This window comes from Oryctolagus cuniculus, chromosome 16 (assembly GCF_964237555.1).
Source record: "Oryctolagus cuniculus chromosome 16, mOryCun1.1, whole genome shotgun sequence".
Taxonomy (NCBI): Eukaryota; Metazoa; Chordata; class Mammalia; order Lagomorpha; family Leporidae; genus Oryctolagus; species Oryctolagus cuniculus.
This window is the reverse complement of record NC_091447.1, coordinates 7,810,110-7,832,153: the sequence shown is the minus strand read 5'-3', so window position 1 is coordinate 7,832,153 and position 22,044 is coordinate 7,810,110. Positions and strand designations below refer to the sequence as shown.

The 22,044-nt window shown below is 43.1% G+C and overlaps 1 protein-coding gene across 11 annotated transcripts in view; it reads left to right on the top strand.

Moving 5' to 3' along the window:
- The window catches only part of CRPPA (CDP-L-ribitol pyrophosphorylase A), a 348,342-nt gene that overhangs the window by 227,643 nt on the left and 98,655 nt on the right, over nt 1-22,044 (top strand). For 3 of the 11 annotated variants that reach the window (XR_519724.4, XR_007914092.2, XR_007914091.2), the window contains one exon: nt 1,009-1,149. The exons of 6 other annotated variants lie outside the window; for them this stretch is intronic. The gene's annotated coding sequence lies outside the window, so the exon portion shown is untranslated. Of the gene's footprint in view, nt 1-223; nt 358-1,008; nt 1,150-1,557; nt 20,562-22,044 lie in introns of those variants that run through there. 2 more of the 11 variants (XR_007914094.2, XR_011383047.1) reach the window with 2 other exon arrangements.

The following is a 22,044-nucleotide window of genomic DNA, read 5'->3' as shown; positions in this document are numbered from 1 at the left end:
CCGATGGCAGGAGCCAGGAGCCAGGTGCTTTTCCTGGTCTCCCATGGGGTGCAGGGCCCAAGCACCTGGGCCATCCTCCACTGCACTCCCTGGCCACAGCAGAGAGCTGGCCTGGAAGAGGGGCAACCGGGACAGAATCCGGCACCCCAACCGGGACTAGAACCCGGTGTGCCGGCGCCGCAAGGCGGAGGATTAGCCTAGTGAGCCGCAGCGCCGGCGAAAGGTGACATTTCTAATACATGTTTCCCATTGTTCTACAGTAATTGGTTCATTCCCTCCCAGCTATTATGTGAGGGAGATGCCTGCTTCCTCATCCTCCTCACTCTCGCCATCCCCAGTGGGAGATGCCACTTGAGAAGCCCATAGTGCATTATCAGAGTGCATAGGTTCGAGTCCTGGCTCCACCTCCAATTCCAGATTCCTGCTAATGTACACTCTGGGAAGCAGCAGATGATGGTCTATCCACATGGGAGACCAAGATTGAGTTCCTGGCTCCTGGTTTTAGCCCTGCTCCCACTGGCTGTGGGTGTTTGGGCTGTGAATCAAAGGATGGTAGCACTGGCTCACATTCGCTCACTCTCTCTGTTTCTCTTTTTCTGCCTTTCAAATAAACTAATGAAGAAGAGAAAGATGGCATTTAGACAGATGCTTGAAGAAACTGATAGACTGAGTGTCTGAATACCTTGCAGTGTGGAATCCACTAGTGGGAGCAACCTGGAAAGCCCCATAGCCTGGGAACTGAACTGTGGTTATAAGTTCATTCCTTTAGCAAATAATTTGAATACACTCGGTCTGTAGAGCACATGCTTGGGCAATAGCATTGCAATAAAAATAGGAGAGGTCTTCAAAAAGTCAATGGAACATATGTATTATGAAAAAAAATCTATGCAGATATTTCAGAAACTTTTTGCACCAAAGTAAGCCTATCTTTTATTTCCATTTATCCTTGGACCTTTGAAGTGTCCTTGTACAGGAAATTCTTATTTCCTTACTTTTTGTTCACTGTAGGTTGCTTCCTAAAGCATGAACTGCAAAGCCATTACCAGTTCTCAAATCTAGCCTGCTCTCAGAATTTTCTGTAGATTATGAATTGCTTTCGAATATGTGGAATTATAATCAAGAGAGAGATTTAAAGGCACTCCTCACATCGTAAGTACCATCAGGTATTATTCAACTGGTAAAGACTGAAAGTTCATCTGGGAGGTGCTGTCTTTGAGTAACTCCAAAGTTGAGAAGAGTTCTTGTTCTCAAATGTGTTTGGCAAACGTCAGTTCCACACTACAAGATTGCCAGACTGAAGTTGGTTCTGAAAACCACAATAAAATTGTCTTTCTAAAGTCAAGGGAAACCTTTGAAAGTTTAACAGGAGGAATATCATGATCAGACCTGTGTCTGTCAGAGGGATTACCTTTCACTGTCAGTTACTCAGCGGAAGCCAAATGGAACAAATCTATTGAGCAATGCTTTTTGTTTAATTATAGTTACTTGATTCATTTCATAATACTGGGATCCAAGGTGCAGTGTATTTAATTCTTTTGTTCTTATTGCCCATAACAGCTTCAATCCCAACTTTTCTGCATTATGTGTTATACAAATCGGTGCTTCCAAAATAGAGGAATCTTCTACTAAAATCAGCAGTTGCCAAGAGGTTTCTAGCATAGCTCTGCCTGGACATCTTCAGGGAGACATTGGGAATAATTAAAACAGACCCCTTTGAAGGTATATGCACAAGGTTGCAGATAGACATCTGGTTTGTGTGTCTGCAAGCTAGCTTGACATTTATCTTTGATGGAACTTGCATTGTAGACTTGTGTTTGAAAGTCTAGTCTTCTGTGTTTGAACTCACTTTTTAATTTGACATTTTAAAAATAAAGATGTTTTTGGCTTTTAGAACCTCATTTTGTATTTTATTTACTTGGAAAGCAGAGTGACAGAGAGAGAAAGAGAGGGAGGAAGGGAGAGAGACAGACAGACAGACAGACACAGTGATATCTTCCATTTACTGGTTCTCTACCCAAATGACCACAACAGCCAGGGCTGGGCCAGGCTGAAGCCAGGAGCCACCAGCTCCATTTATGTTTCCCACGTGGGTGGCAAGAACTCAAGTACTTGAGCCATCCTCTTCTGCTTCCCAGGCATTTTGGTTGGGAATTCCTGATAGAGTAAAGTTGGATTATTGTAGGAGAAATTTTGGAACATGTAATTGCCGTCAGTAAAAACCCCTCTACTGTTTACTTTAATATTCAATAGTTTTAAAGCTACATGCTTTTTAAGAAAATTGAGAAGAAGAAAGATAGAAATCAACGTATTCAGCTTTGATGAGGTAAAGCTATTGTATCTTTTAAAAGGGTTCCAAAACCCACTATTTTCCTTGGCTACTTTCGCTGGGGAGGCCCTGTGTGTTCTGTATTCCCACGCAATTTTCTTTCCCACTCCTAAGAGCATTCATTCCTCTGTGATTACTGCTAGTCTCCAACTCATTGCTTCTCATTAACTAAACACGTACTCTCGATAAATTATCCTAGATCATGTTATTTTGATCTTTGATGTTGGCTGTCAGGCACAATATCAGTATGGAATTGTAACCATTGTGTTTGATTCAACCTGTGTGGTACTGGCAACAGAGGGGATCCTCATATTTTGGCAGGACTTGCGCCTTTGGCTGTCTTGCTGATTCAGAGTCTGTGTGCCTGTGGGAATGGGGCAGTGCCTGCTCGAACATCTTGATGCTCATGGCTGATACTTCCAGTGAATAGGCAGCCACCAGCTCCCAGACTGTGGTGTGGTCTGGGTAGAAATGCCTGTACGTCCTACATTTGCCTCGTGAGCGTTTTCCCTCTGGGAATACTAAATGAGCTGATGTCACAGCACGGTGGTGCCCTTCCTGTGCCTGACCCACTGCTGGGAGTCCTCAGGTTTCTCCATTTGCTGTGGTTTTGCTCCTTCCAAGGGGATCCCTGCTTTTCTCATATCCCGGTTGCTGTGGAGGAGTTTGGGAGTGTGAACTGTGCTTTTGCTGAGTTTTATGGTGGTCCTGATGTTGCGTATCTGCAGAGATGAAATTGGAAGCCTTGAAATCTATGTAAGATATTAATCTGTACTTATGTTATCTTTATTTCTTTTTGCCTTTTATTATTATTGTGATGAGGACCGGAAGATCTTAAATTAGGGTCTTTTAAATCATAGAATTTGGTAAGGACCTGTGAAAGAGTTTAATGCCCTGATGCATATTAATTGGTTATGTCTTACTTAGTAAATACATTTGAATTGGAAAAATGCCAATTCCAGTGATGGTCTTCAGGTTATATTTGTGAGGCCTTCCTTTGGAGGGAAATGTCTATAAAAGTAAATACAATCCGGCATAGATTATGCCTGTTTTGAAAAGTTGGGCAGACGATGATGACTTATTCTTTACTGAGGGTCTCCTGGGTCCCTGTGATGAACTGCTATGAACTGAACTCCGAGGTCAGCTGGCGTTATACTTGCAGTGGGCCTGTTAGGGGAGTATCACCGTTTCACAGGCAAGGAAACCAAGGCTCCAAGTGTTTTGTGATTTGCCCACGCTAATGCTGCCAGTAGGGTCAGACACTGAGAAGAATCCTGTGCCCAACTGATAGCTAAGCTTTTAGTAGTAACAGCTGCCATACTATATGAGGCATTGTTTGTCTTGTGTATTATGCATATATGTTTAGGTTTAGATATTTTCAAAAATCACAGTGTGTCTATTTAAGTGAGTGAATATGGTTTTGAAGTGGGGTTACTGTCTCTATCATGCACTGTACACCCTAATGCTGATCTACTTAACAGCCCTACTGCACCATGCCTGCTCTCTGCCTCAGACCATCTGTTCCTTCTTGTTACCCTGACTGTAAGATAGCACAATGTGGGTTACTTAGGGACTGCAGTGACGGCTTTGTCCACGTTCGTACAGACCACTCCGGCATGAATTCAGCTCCTCTTTGTCAGGGCCCACAGGCCAGATCCCACCCCAGCCTGGAGTGCTCATCTGGGTTATCAGCGCTTCCCAGCCTTGACGCTGCCTTAATGATTTCCAATGCAACAGTTAGCGCCAGCCCTACGATTCCTGCTTTTGCTATGTAAAGAAGAGTCTCCTCTCCATTCTGTCATCAAATCCCTGTCTCTTCATCCATCCCTCAGTCCTGGTGGAGGAATTATTTCACTGCTGTCCATCCCATGTCCCCTGAATATTACCAAGCTGTGTAGGTGCTTGTGTCTACTGAGCCATTTATTTCTCTTTATACGGCTGCTCAGGTACTTTTCTTATGTTTTGTGTATTTACATTTATTTCAGGATGCCCACAGTGGCACTGTACACATTGTTGGCGCTCACTTTACGTTGAATGGGTTGCTTTGAATCTTTGAAGGTTGACAGAAAAATAAAATATCTAGAGTTTTTTTTTTTTAATTGCTAAGCAGCAGTTAGGCTTGAGAAAGATTCAAGAAAGTGTCCCACTTTTTTGTATGTGCCTTGTTATAATACTTACCCTAGTGTGGTTTATTGAAATGCAAATTAAATGTCTTTTGTCTAAACAGAACACTGTAAATGTATCGATTGGGCCATAATCCAGAAATATCATAATGAAGTTCAAGTTTTAGGAACAGAAAATCCCCTAGAAATTTGCCTGGAGACTGTGTGCATGCTTTTACTGTACCATGACTAATTGAAAACATATGAGCAGAACAGAAGGCAAACCGCATGGCACTTACGTGTAATTGGCCTAGGGTATTTTATAAGGGATAAGTCAGGTAGCATGAGGGCGACACTTGAGGAAAGCAAGCCTGATCTTGACCGTGTTGCTCTGCGAATCGCTGAATAATCCTCGATGAGAAAGTAAAAATTATTTGATAGCTTGTTTTAATCTTTGCTGCCATTCTGAAATTAAAAACAAAAGAAGATTCTCATTGACTGAGTATGAGAGCTTCTTCAGATGATTACCTTAAAAAGTAGAAATCAAGGCAGTCTCAGAGGGGAGCTTTCTCCTACTGAAATATACGTGATTTTCATCTTTTCTGCAAAAATAACTTTCTTTTTTTTTCATTATTTCTTTAGTAAAATTAGAGCATTGAAATGATCCCTTAGCTCTTGCCTGGCAGACTCTGTCAGCAAGCTTCCTGTACGGACTGAGTAACATTGCTGAACCCATCGCTTCCCTTGGTGTTGGGGCCACATCCTCTCTTTGTAGCATCCTCTGAGTTCCGGAGATACTGCTCTGCTCTACCTTCCAGGAATACTTAGGAACACCAGGAGCACACTCTGTTCTTGCCCTTATTGTTGTTAGAAAGTTGGAACTAAAATTATTTAATCAGCACCAATTGTATAGCACCATGTCCTGAGACAAAGACTTCTCCAATATCTAATTCAGCCAAGCAGGGTATCATTTTGAACATTTATTTTTGTTGAAAAATAACAAGTGCATCAACCAACAGACTCCAGCCCAACCCCCTGTCTGTCTTCCTTCTGTCAGGACATCAGAACAGATTCTCATAGACTGTATGGCTTGTAAATGACAGAAATTCATTTCTCACAGTTCTAGAGGCTAGAGTCTAAGGCAATGGTGCTGGCATAGTTGGTTCTGGTGAGGGCCTGCTTCCAGCATCCTGACAAACACACATAGGTGGCAGAAATTAGCTGACTGCCACTCATTTCACCCATGAGAGCTGCACTCATTAGGCCCAATTATCTCCCACAGATTCCTCTTCCAGATATCTTGGGGTGAGAGAAATTCCAACTTTTTAGGATTATATTTTCACCATATATATATATATATATATATATATTTGGGGAAGTGGGACATAAACATTCACTCTATAAACTCTCCAAAGAAAGTGACCGCTCTATAAATCAGACAAATGAGCATGATTTATCTTCCAGATAAGAAGACCCTTATGAGAGCAGGGACCAGACCTTAATCCCCTCCCGTCATTGTACTTGGCACACAGTGGATTCCCAATAGGTACTCGCAAGAGAAATAAAAAAGCAGGCTGAGGCTAGGAAAGAGAGTTGTATTCACAGGGAGATGAGAGAGGGCTGCTGAGAAACTGAATGGGGACCCTACTACCATAACTTGATGGTGTGGACATGTTTGGTAGTGACCTGCCGCTTTTCGCAGGGGCCAGCAGACACCGAGTGAGTGGCGAAGGGATGGAGAAAACGCTGACGTTGTAGTGGATCTCTCTGTGGATCCGTCTACACCTGTAATACAATGTGTTTCTGTGAATGTGCAGACACATGGAGTTTGACATCCTGCAGGACTGTCCATGCCAGGATATTGAAGTGTCTCCTTTGTTTCCACTGCTCTGAATTGTCCCATAGTCCACCAATGCTGCCACACACATGAGGTGCTCATGTGCCTTCCTTCCTGAACAGAGAAATCCTCTCCTCTCAGAAGTGGAGTTCATGATTCAAATAATGTGTGTCCTTTTGTAGTTGCCGTCTGATTCGCATTGTCATGGCTGCTGCTACTTTGCGCTGTGTATTTCCTATAGGACTTCACATCTGAAGACTTCATTCTTGCCTGATTTTCCAAACCTCCATGGGACATAGAATGTGTGTTTCAAGTGATTCACACATTGCAATCCCTGTTACTCTCCTAATTTTCAATTAACCTTGAAATGGGGGGCGGGGCCTGCAGGAGCCACAAACAAAAGTACTGGGCATCTCTTTCTGTTTGTGTTAACACTACTACCCTTGTTGTGCCACAATTAGCATATTATAACAAAGAAGGTAAGGCCAGCGCTTTTGGCAGTCTATCCCATTTAAGTATCAAAAGTGTAGAAAATTATATGTACAAAAGTGGTCCAGCTTGGGGCCGGCATTGAGGCGTAGTGGGTAAAGCCACTGCCTGCAGTGTAGGCATCCCATATGGGTGCCATTTCGAGTCCCTGCTGCTCCAATTCTGATCCAGCTCTCTGCTATGGCCTGGGAAAACAGTAGAAGATGGTCCAAGTCCTTGGGTCCCTGCACCTGCGTGAGAGACCTGGAAGAAGCTCCTGGCTTCGGATTGGTGCAGCTCCAGCCGTTGCTGCCAATTGGGGAGAGAACCAGGGGATGTAAGACCTCTCTCTCTCTCTCTTTCTCTCTGCCTCTCTGTAACTACCTTTCAAATAAATAAATAAATCGTTAAAAAAAAAAAAATGGTCCAACCAGCATGGGGAAATCATTTAAACAATTCTATGGGACTAATAAATGGATATGTGTCCTCCATGGGAGGTTTTGAATTGATTATAAAATATTTGTAACAATTATGAGAACCTGGGGAAATTTTTTTTTCAGAAAGAAAATCAAAATTATATGCAGAGGTGTAACTTTGGGTGTAAAAACTTAACTCACCCTAAGCATTGATGAAACAAGAGAAACCAAATAAAATTCCGAACACAGACTATTGTAGGAGACAAACTGCTGCAATTACTGTTTTCCTTTTAAAGCAGAATAATAATTAAACAAAAGAACATTGCATATACATTTGAAGTTTATCTCCTAGGGTATCTGCCATTGAGAAGCAGCAAAGAAGTATTTCCCAGACAATATTTCTGCTGTTTGTTTCAGAGTAATACTCATATTACTCATGTCTTCCTATTGCTTAGGTCATAATGAAGCCACTTATTTAATAAATGTAATACTTGTCAGATAAACAGGATATCAGAAAAATACTAAGTGAAAACCACAACAAAATAGGTATTAAATAGGTGTGAGTGAAAGAGTTTAGGAGCATTTATGTTACACGTTGCTCAGTAAATTAAAATATTTGTGTGTTGTTTGTGCAACCCATTTATAACATTTTATAGAAACAATGAAGAATGTTTGGAAATCAGTTGAAATTCGTGTCTGTAGGGAAGCTTCTAGAGATTCAATTTTTCTTTTTCTTTCCTGAGTTGCTTTAGTAATCAGGCATTGATATTAATTAAATGAAATGATAATGTGGGTTTATTCTTTAGTAATGATTATTTTTTCAAAACTGGGAAATTGTAATAGTATAATTTTAATAATTTTACTGTGTAAATTAGGAATGTTATATATTTTTTAACTTTCCTCTTGTATGACTGATGAGATTATTATGAAAATCTGTATGCTTTTGAATATCTGTGGAAATATATGTGTGTGTACACATGCATATATATATACTTTTTTAAAAAAGATTTATTTATTTGAGAGGTAGCGTTATAGACAGATGTGGTGGAATGAGGCCATGCCAAGATGGCCGTTGGCAAGTGAACGTCAGTTACTCAGGAATGGCTTTAAAACCCACCTGGTTGGCTGGCCCCATGGCTCAATAGGCTAATCCTCCGCCTTGCGGCGCCGGCACACCAGGTTCTAGTCTCGGTCGGGGTGCCGGATTCTGTCCTGGTTGCCCCTCTTCCAGGCCAGCTCTCTGCTGTGGCCAGGGAAGGCAGTGGAGGATGGCCCAAGTGCTTGGGCCCTGCACCCCATGGGAGACCAGGAAAAGCACCTGGCTCCTGGCTCCTGCCTTCGGATCAGCGCGGTGCGCAGGCCGCAGCGCGCGGGCCGCGGCAGCCATTGGAGGGTGAACCAACGGCAAAGGAAGACCTTTCTCTCTGTCTCTCTCTCTCTCACTGTCCACTCTGCCTGTCAAAAAACAAAAATAAACAACAAACAACAACAAAAAAAACCCACCTGGCAATGGAGCCTGCCTGGCAACAGGCTGTGATTGGTTAGGGCATAAACCACCCCTTGACTGGATTGGCTGCCTTGGCTATTTAAGCTGTTGTACCAACTGAAATATAAACAAGTCTGCGGGCTGCTCGCCTCTGGCCTGCTTTCACCTGACTCCCGGGGTCTGTGTGGTGACTGTGTACCTCTTGCCCCCACCGCGTTCCTCCTCTCAGAACAAATCAACCTCAACATCTGACGCCAGCGTGACTGAGAGAGAGACAGTGTGTCGGACTCGGTGAGGTCCCCCCTTGATTTCGGCAAGTAGGCCCCTTGGTGTTTTGTGTGCTGTTTGGTTTCGTGAGGGTGAGCGCAGAACCTCCTCCTATGCCCCTTTCCTTGTCCTTGTCCTTGTCCTTGGTCTAAGGGACCCCAGGTTAGGCACACACCGCCCAGAAGCATACGCTGCTTCTTGGCTTCTCCTTTTACTTTCGGTTCGCCTGGCAAATTCACATAAGGGACTGATCATCCCAGAATTCAGAACCAAGTCATCATCCCTCACTCGAGAGAGGTGACGCTCCAGAGACACCGTGTGGGCATACGGCCTTGACCTAACGAATCAAGGAAGTCCCCCACTAAGCACAGGACATATTTACAATCGGATACACCACTGTCTGTTTGTCTAATGTAGGGAACCCCTGCCGAATGCCATCAGCCGCTGAGGTGCTAGGAATTTGTTTTGTTATGGCAGCAGTGCTGTGCGTGCCTTTCCTTTGGCTAGAGCTGGCATGTCACGCCGCTCTTAAGTGCTCAAACATGGGAAAGATACCCCCCTCTCAGAAATCCACATAGATTACCAAACATGGTGCATCTGTGAGTGATAAGAGCCTGTCACTCCAGGTCTCTGCCTCACAGGCAACAGTTGATGACTTAGGGAGAGAGAGCTCTGACAGTGAAAATGAAATGACAGCCGACAATGCTGCAATGCCTAGTCAGCCACCCCCCAAATACCCGTGGGATGAACTTAGACGACCTTGAGGCAATAACCCATGTGAGGTCATCGCATCCGCACCCAGTGAGGATCCCCACATTTGTGGCAGTCCCCAGGCACCCCAGGCTCTCAGGGCAGTTGCTAGACCCCATCCCACCTGAATGTTTGTTGTTAATCTCAAAGTGGACACTAAATTTGGGCCCTGGATTCCAAAGCCTATAAAAAGGCTCCTGTTAACCAAGAACCAAGGATATGCTTGTGTCTTTCCAGAGAATGCGGGACAGCCCATTTGGGCACCAGCCAGAAACATCAAGCCTGCAACTGACAGTCAATCAGAACTAGCTGAACAAGACTGAGAGTCTGCCTTGTTAGCAGACACACCTGCCCTATCATTCTACCCTGAGGAACTGCCCATAGCCACATCCATTACTGTTTTGTACCCCACTAGCTCTGGTCAGCCACTTAAATGGCCCACAGCCTGTGTGTGGTCATGCCATTCCTGATTACCATTGTTCCTCATTCCTACCCCTATCTGAGCAAGTGTCGCTCCCCCTCTTCGCGGAGGAACGACACAGGACCCTGCGCTGTTCTTTTGTCTGCTCGGCCCTCCCCGGGTTTGCTGCTGGTTCTTCCCGGGTTGGCTGCCGACTCTTCCACCTCCATGGAAGGGCAGTTCCCCTGCCACTTTCCCCACTTCCGCGGGGGAGCGACACACCGCCGGCCGGCTCTCTGGGGGCTGCTCAGGTGTTCCTCCAGATAGATGTTCCTGGTGCATGTTGTCTCTCTCCTCCTTTATAGTCCTCTTCCACCAATCCCAACTCTGCTACCCACATGCCGAGTATGCTGCTCTCCTCCAATCAGGAGCAGGATCAGCTCCTGCAGGTTACTGGTTGAACTGGAGGCAGCTGTGTAAAAGCTGTTTACTCCTCTCCCAGCGCCATATTGTGGGAGAGCAGATGCATAGAATAAGTCTTAATTCGAGTAACTTAGTCTAGTCCGAGTTGCTCCCCACAAGCAAGCACTCCTGTGGTCTCGCGTCTTGAGTGCTGGTTAGTTAATGACGGGTAAGACCCCCTGAGGGACAACCTAAGACAGGCACAGCCACATATGGAGACCACATGGAAACGGGGTCAACAATGGTATGGCCAAGAATCATGCCTCCCATTGCTCAAAAATAAACGAAAAGGGGGAAATGTGGTGGAATGAGAAGGCCGTGCCAAGATGGCCACTGGCAAGTGAACATCAGTTACTCAGGAATGCCTTTGAAACCCACCTGGCAATGGAGCCTGCTTGGCAACAGGCTGTGATTGGATGGCTTCGGATACTGCCTGGCAACAGGCTGTGATTGGTTAGGACATAAACCACCCCTTGACCGGATTGGCTGCCTTGGCTATTTAAGCTGCTGTACCAACTACAATAAATGAGTCTACGGGATGCTTGCCTCTGGCCTGCTTTCACCCAACTCCTGGGGTCTGTGTGGTGACTCTGCTCCTCTCAGAACGAATCCACAGCAACAGAGAGAGGGAGAGGCAGAGAGAAAGAGTTCTTGCATCTGCTGGTTCAATCCCCAAATGGCCACAACAGCTGGAGCTGGGCTAATCTGAAGCCAGGATCCAGGAGCTGCTGGGTCTCCCATGTGGGTGCAGGGACCCAAGCACTTGGGGCATCTTCCACTGTTTTCCCAGGCCATAGCAGGGAGCTGGATCAGAAGTGGAGCAGTCATACTCAAACTCGTGGGATGCAGGCGATGCAGGTGGTGGCTTAGCCTACTATGCCACAGTGCCGACCCCATAACAAAGGTATACTTCAATAAGATGCTTTAGGGAACAACATTATTAATGGATTTTGAAACAATAAGGACCCACCACCGTACATGCAGGATAATCTACTGTCTTACTGGAATACCTAATCTGTGTGAGTATTTATGCTGGGTGACAGCAGTTGATTTAAATTGAGGGAATACATGAGGATAAATTGTGTGTAGGAAAGGAAAAGAAAACATAAGTTGATTATCCAAAGTGTACAAGGCTTGGGGCAGATGCTAGATACATGACTTTACTTGAAACTCCATAGCCTGCGAGCTGAGATAGTACTAGTATTCTTGTTTGGCTGGTAAGGAAACTTACCTTCAGCGAGTCGAGGCAGCCTGCTTTAGATCAAACTGTTGGTAACAGCCAGAGCTGGGAATTAAGTGAAGTCTACTTTTTTTTTTTTTTCTCAAAGTTCCATGTGTCCTTGGAACCTGCCACAGGATTGATTCCTATAATGAGAATATTTAGTCTTGAGAGATGGCAATAAACAATTACTTTGAGAATACACATGGAAACCAATCCTGGTCAATAGGATGTAAAGAGAATTCTGACCATTGTTTATTGTGTCATCCTGATTAACACTGCTTGGGAATGCTTGGAAGATGCTGTCGGCAAGTCTTAGAGTGGAGACATTTCATGTTTACTTAGTAGGTAACCCTATCATTCAAGGGTCCGTGCTACAAAATAGTCTTCCATATGTTCATTAGATCTAAAATTACTTGAACAATGAGCAGAGTATTTGTTGTGGTCATGGTGGTTTGCTTCCTCCATCCATTCTACCCTAAATTGTTAGTCTAATCTAATTATAATAATGCTATTTCCCATACTGGTAATTAGTTTAGGAATGGGCATTGAAACTAATCCTAGTCAATAGGACATAAAGAGAATTCTGCTGGAGGCTTATGGAAAGTTGTCCTTGATCTTAGGAAAACATGAAGGTCTGTCTGCTTTCTCTGTATACTGTTGTCTCCTCTGTTTTGTATTTTCTGTGTTTTCACAAAGCTTTCTAGACATATTGCCACCCATCAGTGGAGCCGACACTAAATGTGGCAAAGCAGAGAAGTAGAGCACAGGAACTTGGTGGCATAGTCAAACGACAGAATGAGAAAACCCTCAAATGTATTCTATGTCTGAGTTCTGTTTTGTGAGCCAAGAGAAGTCTGTCTTGTATAATCTTATTTGCATAAAGAATAATCTTTGGGACCAACATTGTAGCATAGCGGATGAAGCCGCTGCCTGCAATGGTGGCATCCCATATGGGCACCGGTTTGTGTCCCAGCTGCTCCATTTCTGATCCAGCTCCCTGCTGTTGGCTTGGAAAAAGCAGCAGAAGAAAAAGAAAGCAGCAGAAGATGGCCCAAGTGCTTAGGTCCCTGCTACCCCTACGGGGACCTGGAAGAAGCTCCTGGCTCTTCAGTTCATTCTGGCCCAGCCCTGGCTGTTGTGGCCATCTGGGGAGTGAACCAGCAAATGGAAGATCTCTGCCTTTGACTCTCCTTCTCTCTCTGTAACACTGCCTTTAAAACAAATAAATCTTTCAAAAATAGCATTCTTTGCAGCAAAATACATTCATTGTGGTATAGCCTTCAGCATATGGATTGCAGCATTGCCAGGATACGATTGTAAATGTGTTGGAATAGGTGCAGGAGCAGGGGAATAGGTCAGTGAAATCTTACCTCTCCAGGCTGGGATGTAGGTCACCCTGGCTGTTGGTTTCACAAAACAATGAAAAAAACTTTTATTGTTCTTTTGGAAATTGGCCATGTGTCATAGATGATGCAACCTTAGAGAAAACTGGTGAGAAAAGTTAATAATACCAGATTGTGTTGGCTGTTTGCAAGGTACACTAAAGGAACTTAGACTAACTCACTTGAAAACTGAGAGAAAGCAGTGCAGCTTGACCGTGAAAGGTCTTTCTGTATATGCACTGAACTCCTTTTTTTTTTTTTTTTTTTTTTTTTGACAGGCAGATTTAGCAGTGAGAGAGAGACAGAGAGAAAGGTCTTCCTTTTCTGTTGGTTCACTCCCCCCTACCCCCAAAGTGGCCGCTACAGCTGGTGTGCTTCGCTGATCTGAAGGCAGGAGCCAGGTGCTTCCTCCTGGTCTCCCATGCGGGTGCAGGGCCCAAGCACTTGGGCCATCCTCCACTGCCTTCCGGGGCCACAGCAGAGAGCTGGCCTGGAAGAGAGGCAACCAGGACAGAATCTGGTGCCCTGACCTGGACTAGAACCCGGGGTGCCAGTGCCGCAGGTAGAGGATTAGCCTATTGAGCTGCAGCACCGACCTGGACTGAACTCTTTAAGTTGAGGATGGCATGGTAGTATGAATCTGTCAGGGTTTGAACAATTGAACTCAGGTCTTATGGTGGTCATGAGTTTGGGTATTTAATGGGTGGGGAATTTAGCAGAAGACAAACCTAATCACTATGTTTTCCTTAGGGGCCTTCCATTAAGCATGGTCTGCACCCTCAAAGGGAAAGACAGTTATGTGCTATGAATTCAGTATGGGATTTTTTTTTTTATTGCCTTATGGCAGAGGCCATTAAATTGCAAATGGTTGAATGGACAGTTATAGAACCTTATGCCTATTGGACACTAGTGTTTATAGATTCCAAGAATGAGTCTAAGGAGCTCACTGGTTGTATTACAATCCCTTAGATTTGACTACAGTCACATATGCTGGAAGACTCCCGAGATTTTTTTTTTTTTTTTTCAGAAATCTTGCTCCAAACACTTGTCCTCACAACAGATTGTGACTGTTCAACCCATAACACAAATTCCCAAGCTCTGCAGTTTTCTGAAGAATGAGCTGATAACTATATGGCTCCCTTAAAAGGCATCCTCCAACACACTTTCATTAATATGACCATGGATGAAAATGGATGAGGGAGTACCCCTTTCAGAAAGCAGAAATATGGGCTGTGCGGTAACGTGTTCTCATCCCAGACATGGATAGCTACACTTTCCTTGTCTAGGAACACAGCTATGAGCATGCTAGGAGCCAGTGATTACTTTGGGTTATTCGTCATGTGACCCTTTTCTGGCATGTTACTCTGGCTGTGTTGGCTTGTTTTCCCCACTGTGATTAGTATGCCAATGTGAGGAGTAAATATTTCATCATTTAGGTGGAGTTCTCCAAGCAATTTGGGTCTCCAAAGATACTGGCTCTTATCTGGAAATCCTGGGGCCAGATGAGACTTAGGGTCCTCTTTCCTTTCAGGAAGGGATGGAACCATGAGGTTGTGCTGGACAATTTTGTTCCAATTTTAGTATACGTGCTGCCGAAGTGATCACTACTGGACAATTTTGAAAAGACCTAAGTGGTAAAGAAATATTGTGTGTGGAAATTTTGTAGCTAAAAGTGCTGTGAACATTGATGGCTGCCTGCTCAGAGCCCACATTTTGTTCAGTATCCATTCCTGTTGCATAGACCCTTGTGCCAGAAAAATCCAGCCTACCCTTGGGTCCAGAGATAGGATAGTTGAACTAGATACTCTCGTGTCCCTTGGTGATGGTTGCTTTAGGACAGGACTGAAATTTGGCCATCAGGATATAAGGAGACATTTCTAGAGGCTTCTGGGAAATTTTCTTACTCCTAAGCCCATGGGAAACCCCATCATGTGTAAACCAGCAAATCTCCATACCTTCTACATCAATAAAAAAAGCCCTTAAGGTGAAGCTGGTATTGCTAACAGTGGATCAAAATGAAGGAGAGATCGAGGTGAGATGAGAAGCTTGGGTCCTGCCCACCAAGGATTTGTCAGCATGTGTGATTTAGGATTTTCTGGGACTTGAGACACAAAGGTCTTTACTGATAAAGAATTTCCTTGGACATTTACAGAAAGTGGCTTAAATAAATCTAAAGGCATTTTGTTCTTGTTGTTGTTGCTTCAGTTTAAAAGTTGTTGGCCCAATTGATGAGTGCAGCTCCATGAGGGTTTAGATGGGTCATCAGGCCTTTCTTTGTCATGAGTTTTTAAACTTCAGGCAAGGCAGTAGACTGAGATCAGAGGGGCACAGGGCAGGTGGAAGAAAGCCAAGAGAAGACAACAAGAGACACAATTCACAGTAAACTTTGGGACTGATTAAAAATGTTGACAGGTGAGGACACAGCAATCAGGGAGCCATGACTGATGCTTCACTGCTAATTAACTTGGTTCTGAGAAGATAAACAAATAAATATCATCCTTTGAGTGTGAATTTCCTTTTATTAAAATGGGGGAATTGGACTTTCTAGCTCCCAGATCCTTAAACAATTTTGGTCAAGTTAACATTGGAGGTTTACTTGTAAGACTTTATGAGGAACCTCACCTATTTAACATGTTGTCCTTGCAAGGGTCTTTGTTCCCAATGGGCTGACTTAATAGGATCTTACTTGAAATGATGTTTACAACCATGGTGACAATCTGCATTTCCTTTTGATTTTTACTTTCTTTTTTTTTAAGGAGGAATCTTACTCCTGTGACCAGGAGTCCAAAATCCTCTTCTGCAAATTCCTAGTAAACCTTCTTGTATTTCCCAAGCATCACTAATTAGAATAATTTTCATCTTATAATTTCCCCAGGATAAAATATTTTTTTCCTATTATCCCTGTTAATATTACCTAAACACCAATTAGTTGACCAAGTATGGAAGAGACAAGAGTTCTTTCAGCCAGATGAGAAAAAGTGTTTTATGAAGTGACTACAGACTACGGATTACATGTGTTTGTATTTATTGCTCTGTGATAAATATTTATCAATCTTTATGGCAGTTGAAGACCAGGTTTACAGCTTGAGAAATAAATGTAGATAATCAAAGTGACACTATTTCTGTTGCTCGTTAGAGATCAGTTGCATTGTTCATATGAAAGTATGTGAGTTATAAACAAAACAGCTTGAAAATCTGGAAGTTGTTTACTGTTAACAGAACGTTCTGATTTTAAAAAGCAATTTCTGTGTAAGAATATAGTCTTGTATGCTAATAGTGTTGTTAATATTTTCAAATGTTTCTATTTCTTAATATAAAAGTATCTTACAGGCTATTATATATAGGCTGTGGTATTTCAGGCATCATCTCCTTGTATTAACTTAATAAATTATGAGTATACTGTTTATTAATTGAGAAAAATTTTCCATTATTTTAAAAGAATGTAATTTTGAAAAAATGTACTCTGACAAGACAGCTTGGATTATAGCGGTGAAAAATGATCAGTCTCATGCCTTTAGGTTCATGTTTTGTGAGTTTTGGTGCATTTGATATCAAATAACATGTTTTATCTATATTTTGAAGCTAGAGATGTGGTAAAGAAGCCACCTTTTAGGATCTGACCTGGTTAGCATCATGAGTTTACTGTTATACCTATAGAAGTTGGTGGTGGTGGTAACTGGTTAACAACAAAGCAGATTCTGTATCTTATTTAGAATATTAATGTATTAATGTAATGATTTCATTACTGATGTTCAGAAAGCATAGATGGTTTTTTCATATGAATGCGTGATAGATTCAGCCATCATTGCTGGTCTCTCTAGACAAATATCCATTGACGTAAAGGAGAGTTGTAATTGGTTGATGATAGCTGCAAACCCAAGGCCTCTACAAACAGCCGTGGATGTTTACTGCCTAAACAGATGCTAGTGGATTGGTTTCCTTACCGGTGCCATTACACCTGGCCACAAACCTAGTGGTTGCAACAAGGTTATTCCCTTACACTTCTAGAAACCACAGACCCTAACTGCGAGGTGTTAACAGGTGCATTCCTTGCAAGCTCTCAGTGAGAATCCAGTACCTTTTCTTTCCCAGCTTCTCAAGATTGCCAAATTACTTAACTCTTGGCTCCTCCCCTATCTTCAAAGCACATCTGTCCAGTCTCTGTCCACTGGCACATCTCTTTCCAGCTCTTCCCCTCCTGCCTCCCATCTTACATGGACTCTTAGGACTACATTGGCCCTGCTTAGATAAAGGTAATCCAGGATAACCTCCCTGGTCCAGGATCATTGTTTAATCATACCTAAAGAGCTTCTTTCATGCTGGGTGCAAATGTGATCACAGCTTCTGGGATTGGTTTATTTGCCACTCACAAACTAGAGTTGTTTTTCTGGAAATGGAGCCTTTTTTCATTTTCTTTTTTTTCCTTTTTTTTTGTTTAAAGCATCCATATGGGATGTCGATGCTGCAGGCTGGGACTTTAACGTGCTGTGCCACAGCACTGGCCCCATCCTTTTTCATTTTCACAGAATGGAATGTTTGCTGAGAAATTCAGTGCTAGAGTTAAAACACACACACACACACACACACACACACACAACAAAATAGGAGAATAGTGAAAAAAATAATCTAACAAAACAAAAACTTGTTTAGGGAACTCTAAAACATGAAGTCAAAATAATTTAATCAAGTAGAAATATTTCTCTGCTTCTTTTAAAAAATATTTATTTATTTATTTGAGACGTAGAATTACAGACAGAGAGAGGGAAAGACAGAGAAAAAGGCCTTCCATCTACTGGTTCACTCCCCAAATGGCTGCAATGGCCAGAGCTGAGTCAATCCACAGCCAGGAGCCAGGAGCCTCTTCTGGGTCTCCCACATGGGTATAGGGGCCCAATGACTTGGGCCATCTTCTACTGCTTTCCTAGGCCATAGCAGGGAGCTGGATCAGAAGTAGGGCAGCCAGTACTAGAACTGTTGCCTATATGGGTGCAGGGGCTGCTGGCAGACGCTTGGCCTATTATGCCCCAGGTAGAAATGTTTTACATTCATTATTCCATATCATCTTTCTGATTGCTTTGCCCTGCAGTTAGCTTGCTTTTCCAGCATGGTGTCCCAGTTGGGATGAGGCTTCAGGATGCATGAGATAAACACCAGATAAACACCTTTGATATATTTCTAAATCTCGCTGTGTCTTTATGTTTCCTTCAATAAGTGGGAGGGAGGTTATGGGGGGGGCCTCTATAATTCAAAAGTTGTACTTTGGAAATTTATATTTATTAAATAAAATTTTAAAAAAAGGAATGTGCTTAGAAGTTGCAGGCCTTTGAAGAACCACCCTCACTGTGATAGGTTCACAGCAATTGCACAAGAGAAATAGCCCTCCCTTTGATGCCCATGGAGGAAGATGCCTAGTTTTATAAACATATTTATCATTGTTATTTAGCTTCTATGTACTTTTGTTTAAAAAGAAAGATCATTCAAATTATGTAGACTATTTTAATTGGGGTATCTTGTTTAAGATTTATTTATTTATTTGAAAGTCAGAGTTACAGAGAAAGAGGGGGAGAGGGAGAGAGAGAGAGACAGAGAGAGAGAAAAAGAGATCTTCCATCCTCTGGTTCACTCCCCAGATGGCCACAATGGCCAAGGATGGGCCAGGCTGAAGCTGGGCCAGGCTGAAGCCAGGAGCCAGGAGCTTCATCTTTGTCCCCCATGAGGGCAGCAGGGGCCCAAGCACTTGGGCCATCCTCTTCTGCCTTTCCCAGACCATGAGCAGGGAGATGGATTGGAAGTGGAACAGCTGGAACAAGAACTGGTACCCACATGGAATCCTGGCATCGCTGGCAGCAGCTTTACCTGGTATATACCACAATGCCAGCTCCAGGATGTTTTGTTTTTAGAGAGTTTTTCCCCCTGACATTTATTTGCTCTGCATTTTTAAGTCATGTCTGTGAACTTTTTAATGTTGAAGAGTGTTTGGTAGAAACATATACAGATACCAGTCTCTTCTCTGGGTTAGTGCACGTGTTCCCTTCATACATGTAGATATCAGCCCTAAGTGAATATGTCTAATCCTAACTGATCATTTGCTCTCCACAATCTTAATTTTTTTAAAGATTCATTTATTCGAAAGGCAGAGTAACAGAAAAAGAGAGGGATAAAAGAAAAAGGGATCTTTCATCCACTGGTTCTCTCCCCAAATGGCTACAACAGGCAGGGTCGGGCCAAGCTGAAATCGGGCCCTGGGACTCCATCTGGGGCTCCTTCATGGGTCGCAGGGGCCCAAGTACCTGGGCCATCATCCAGTGTCTTCCCAGGGCCATGTGCGGGGAACTGTGTCAGAAGCAGAGCAGTCAAGACTTGAACCGCTGCTCCAGTATGGGACGCTGGCATTGTAGGCTGTGGCTTTGCACCCCGTGCCGCAATGCCGGCCCCTATAACCTCAACTATACTTCACAAAGCTGTGATTTTTGCATGTTGGTGAACAGAAGCTACTCCATCATCACTTTTTAAAAGAAGAGAATTAATTCTGATTTATCCCAAGGTGAACATACCATATACACGTCTTTTTGTGTATTTGATATTTCGGACCTTTCTTTTGTTTCTGAAACTTGTGATTATCTCTCTGTGATATGCCTCTCCACATTTTAACAAGTATATGGACTAATCCCCAGTATTCCCAGGATACAAAAGACTTCCCTCACCACAGGAGTCCCTCATCCTGACCATTTAATGATTCTCCCCACCCCTAACATCTTGCGGTTATTGATTTCTTCTCTGTCTCTGCAGTTTTGGCTTTTCAACAGTATTGTTACAGTGGAATCCAATAATATGTCACCTTCTGAGTCTTGCTTCTTTCACTTACCGTAATACATTGCTACTGAATCCATGCTGCTGCCTATGTCAATCAATAGGTGGTGGCTGTTACTGCTGAATTAATTATTCTTTTGTGGATGTACCCAGTGGGGATTTGTAGAACCTGTTGGAGGATATTTAGTTTTGTTTCAAGATTTTGAAGTACAAATAATATAAATAATGCTGGCATAAATATTCATGTACAGGTATTTTGGGGAGTGTGGCTGCTGCAAAGAGCACATTTAGCTTTATGAAAAAGTCTCTAAACTGATTTTTCAGAGTAGCTCTACAGTGTTAGATGCATTTATCCTAGCAATATGTAATTTCCAGTCTCATCACAGCTTCATGCACAGTATTGTTTTTATTTTAACCTTTCTAATGCACGTGTGTTGGTGTCTCATGTGATTTTAATTTGATTCCCCTAATGGCAAATAAGATTGAGCATCTTTTTATGTCCTTTGCTATTTGTGCGGTGCTGTCAGTGAATTATCTATCTCATGAACTATTTTGCCCATTTTCAAAAATCAGGTTATTTTTCTATTTTGTCTTAGGAGACTCTTATGTTCTTTATACAAGTCCCTTGCCTGTATTTAATGTGTCTTTTAGCTCTTTTTTTTTTTTTTTTTTTTTGACAGGCAGAGTGGATAGTGAGAGAGAGAGGCAGAGAGAAAGGTCTTCCTTTTGCCGTTGGTTCACCCTCCAATGGCCGCCACGGCTGGCGCGCTGTGGCTGGTGCACCGCGCTGATCCGAAGGCAGGAGCCAGGTGCTTCTCCTGGTCTCCCATGGGGTGCAGGGCCTAAGCACTTGGGCCATCCTCCACTGCCTTCCCAGGCCACAGCAGAGAGCTGGCCTGGAAGAGGGGCAACCGGGACAGAATCCGGCGCCCCGACCGGGACTAGAACCCGGTGTGCCAGCACCGCTAGGTAGAGGATTAGCCTATTGAGCTGCGGCGCCGGCCAGTGTCTTTTAACTCTTGTAATGGTATTTCTTAAAGTAAAATATATATATATATATATATATATTAAGTTTTCTAATTATTTACATACTTATTTGAAAGGCAGAGTTAGCTTCTGTCTGCTGGGTTACCCTCCAAGTGCTTCCAACAGCTGGGACTGGACCAGGATGAAACCAGGATCCAGGAACTCTATTTGGCTCTCTCCTATTAATGGCAAGGACCCAGGTACTTGTCCATCACCCATGACAGGTGCAGTAGCAGGAAGGGGTTCAGAAGTGGAGGAGCCAGGACTCAAAGCAGCAGTTTGATATGGAATAGGAGCATCCCGGTGATGGCTTAACCAGTTGTGCCATAATGCCTGCCCCAGACCTATCCATTTCTTTCCTTTTGTAGAGTCTGATTTTGGTGTTTTGTCTAAGAAATTTTTGCTTAATCCAAGGTAAAAAGAATTTTATGTTTTCTTCTAAACACTTTTGTTTTATATTTTGATCTATGATCCCTTTGAGTAAATTTTTTTTTGCTTTCAAACTTTTATTTAATGAATATAAATTTCCAAAGTACAGAATATGGATTACAATGGCTTCCCCCCTATAACGTCCCTCCCACCCGCAACCCTCACCTTTCCCACTCCCTCTCCCCTTCCATTCACATCAAGATTCATTTTCGTTTCTCTTTATATACAGAAGATCAGTTTAGCATACATTAAGTGAAGATTTCAACAGTTTGCTCCCACACAGAAACTTAAAGTGAAAAATACTATTTGAGTACTAGTTATAGCATTAAATCTCAATGTACAGCACACTAAGGACAAAGATCCTACATGAGGAGTAAGTGCACAGTGACTCCTGTTGTTGACTTAACAAATTGACACTCTTGTTTATGGCCTCAGTAATCACCCTAGGCTCTTGTCATGAGCTGCCAAGGCTATGGAAGCCCCCTGAGTTCACTGACTCTGATTTGAGTAAATTTTAGTGTAAGATGTGTGTGATAGGTTTTGGTTCCCTCCATCCTTCTTTCCATAAAGAGATCAAGTGGTAGCACTGTTTGTTGAAGACTATCATTTCTCAATGGAGTGCCTTGGCACTTTCTTCACATGGCCAATGACAATCGTACTA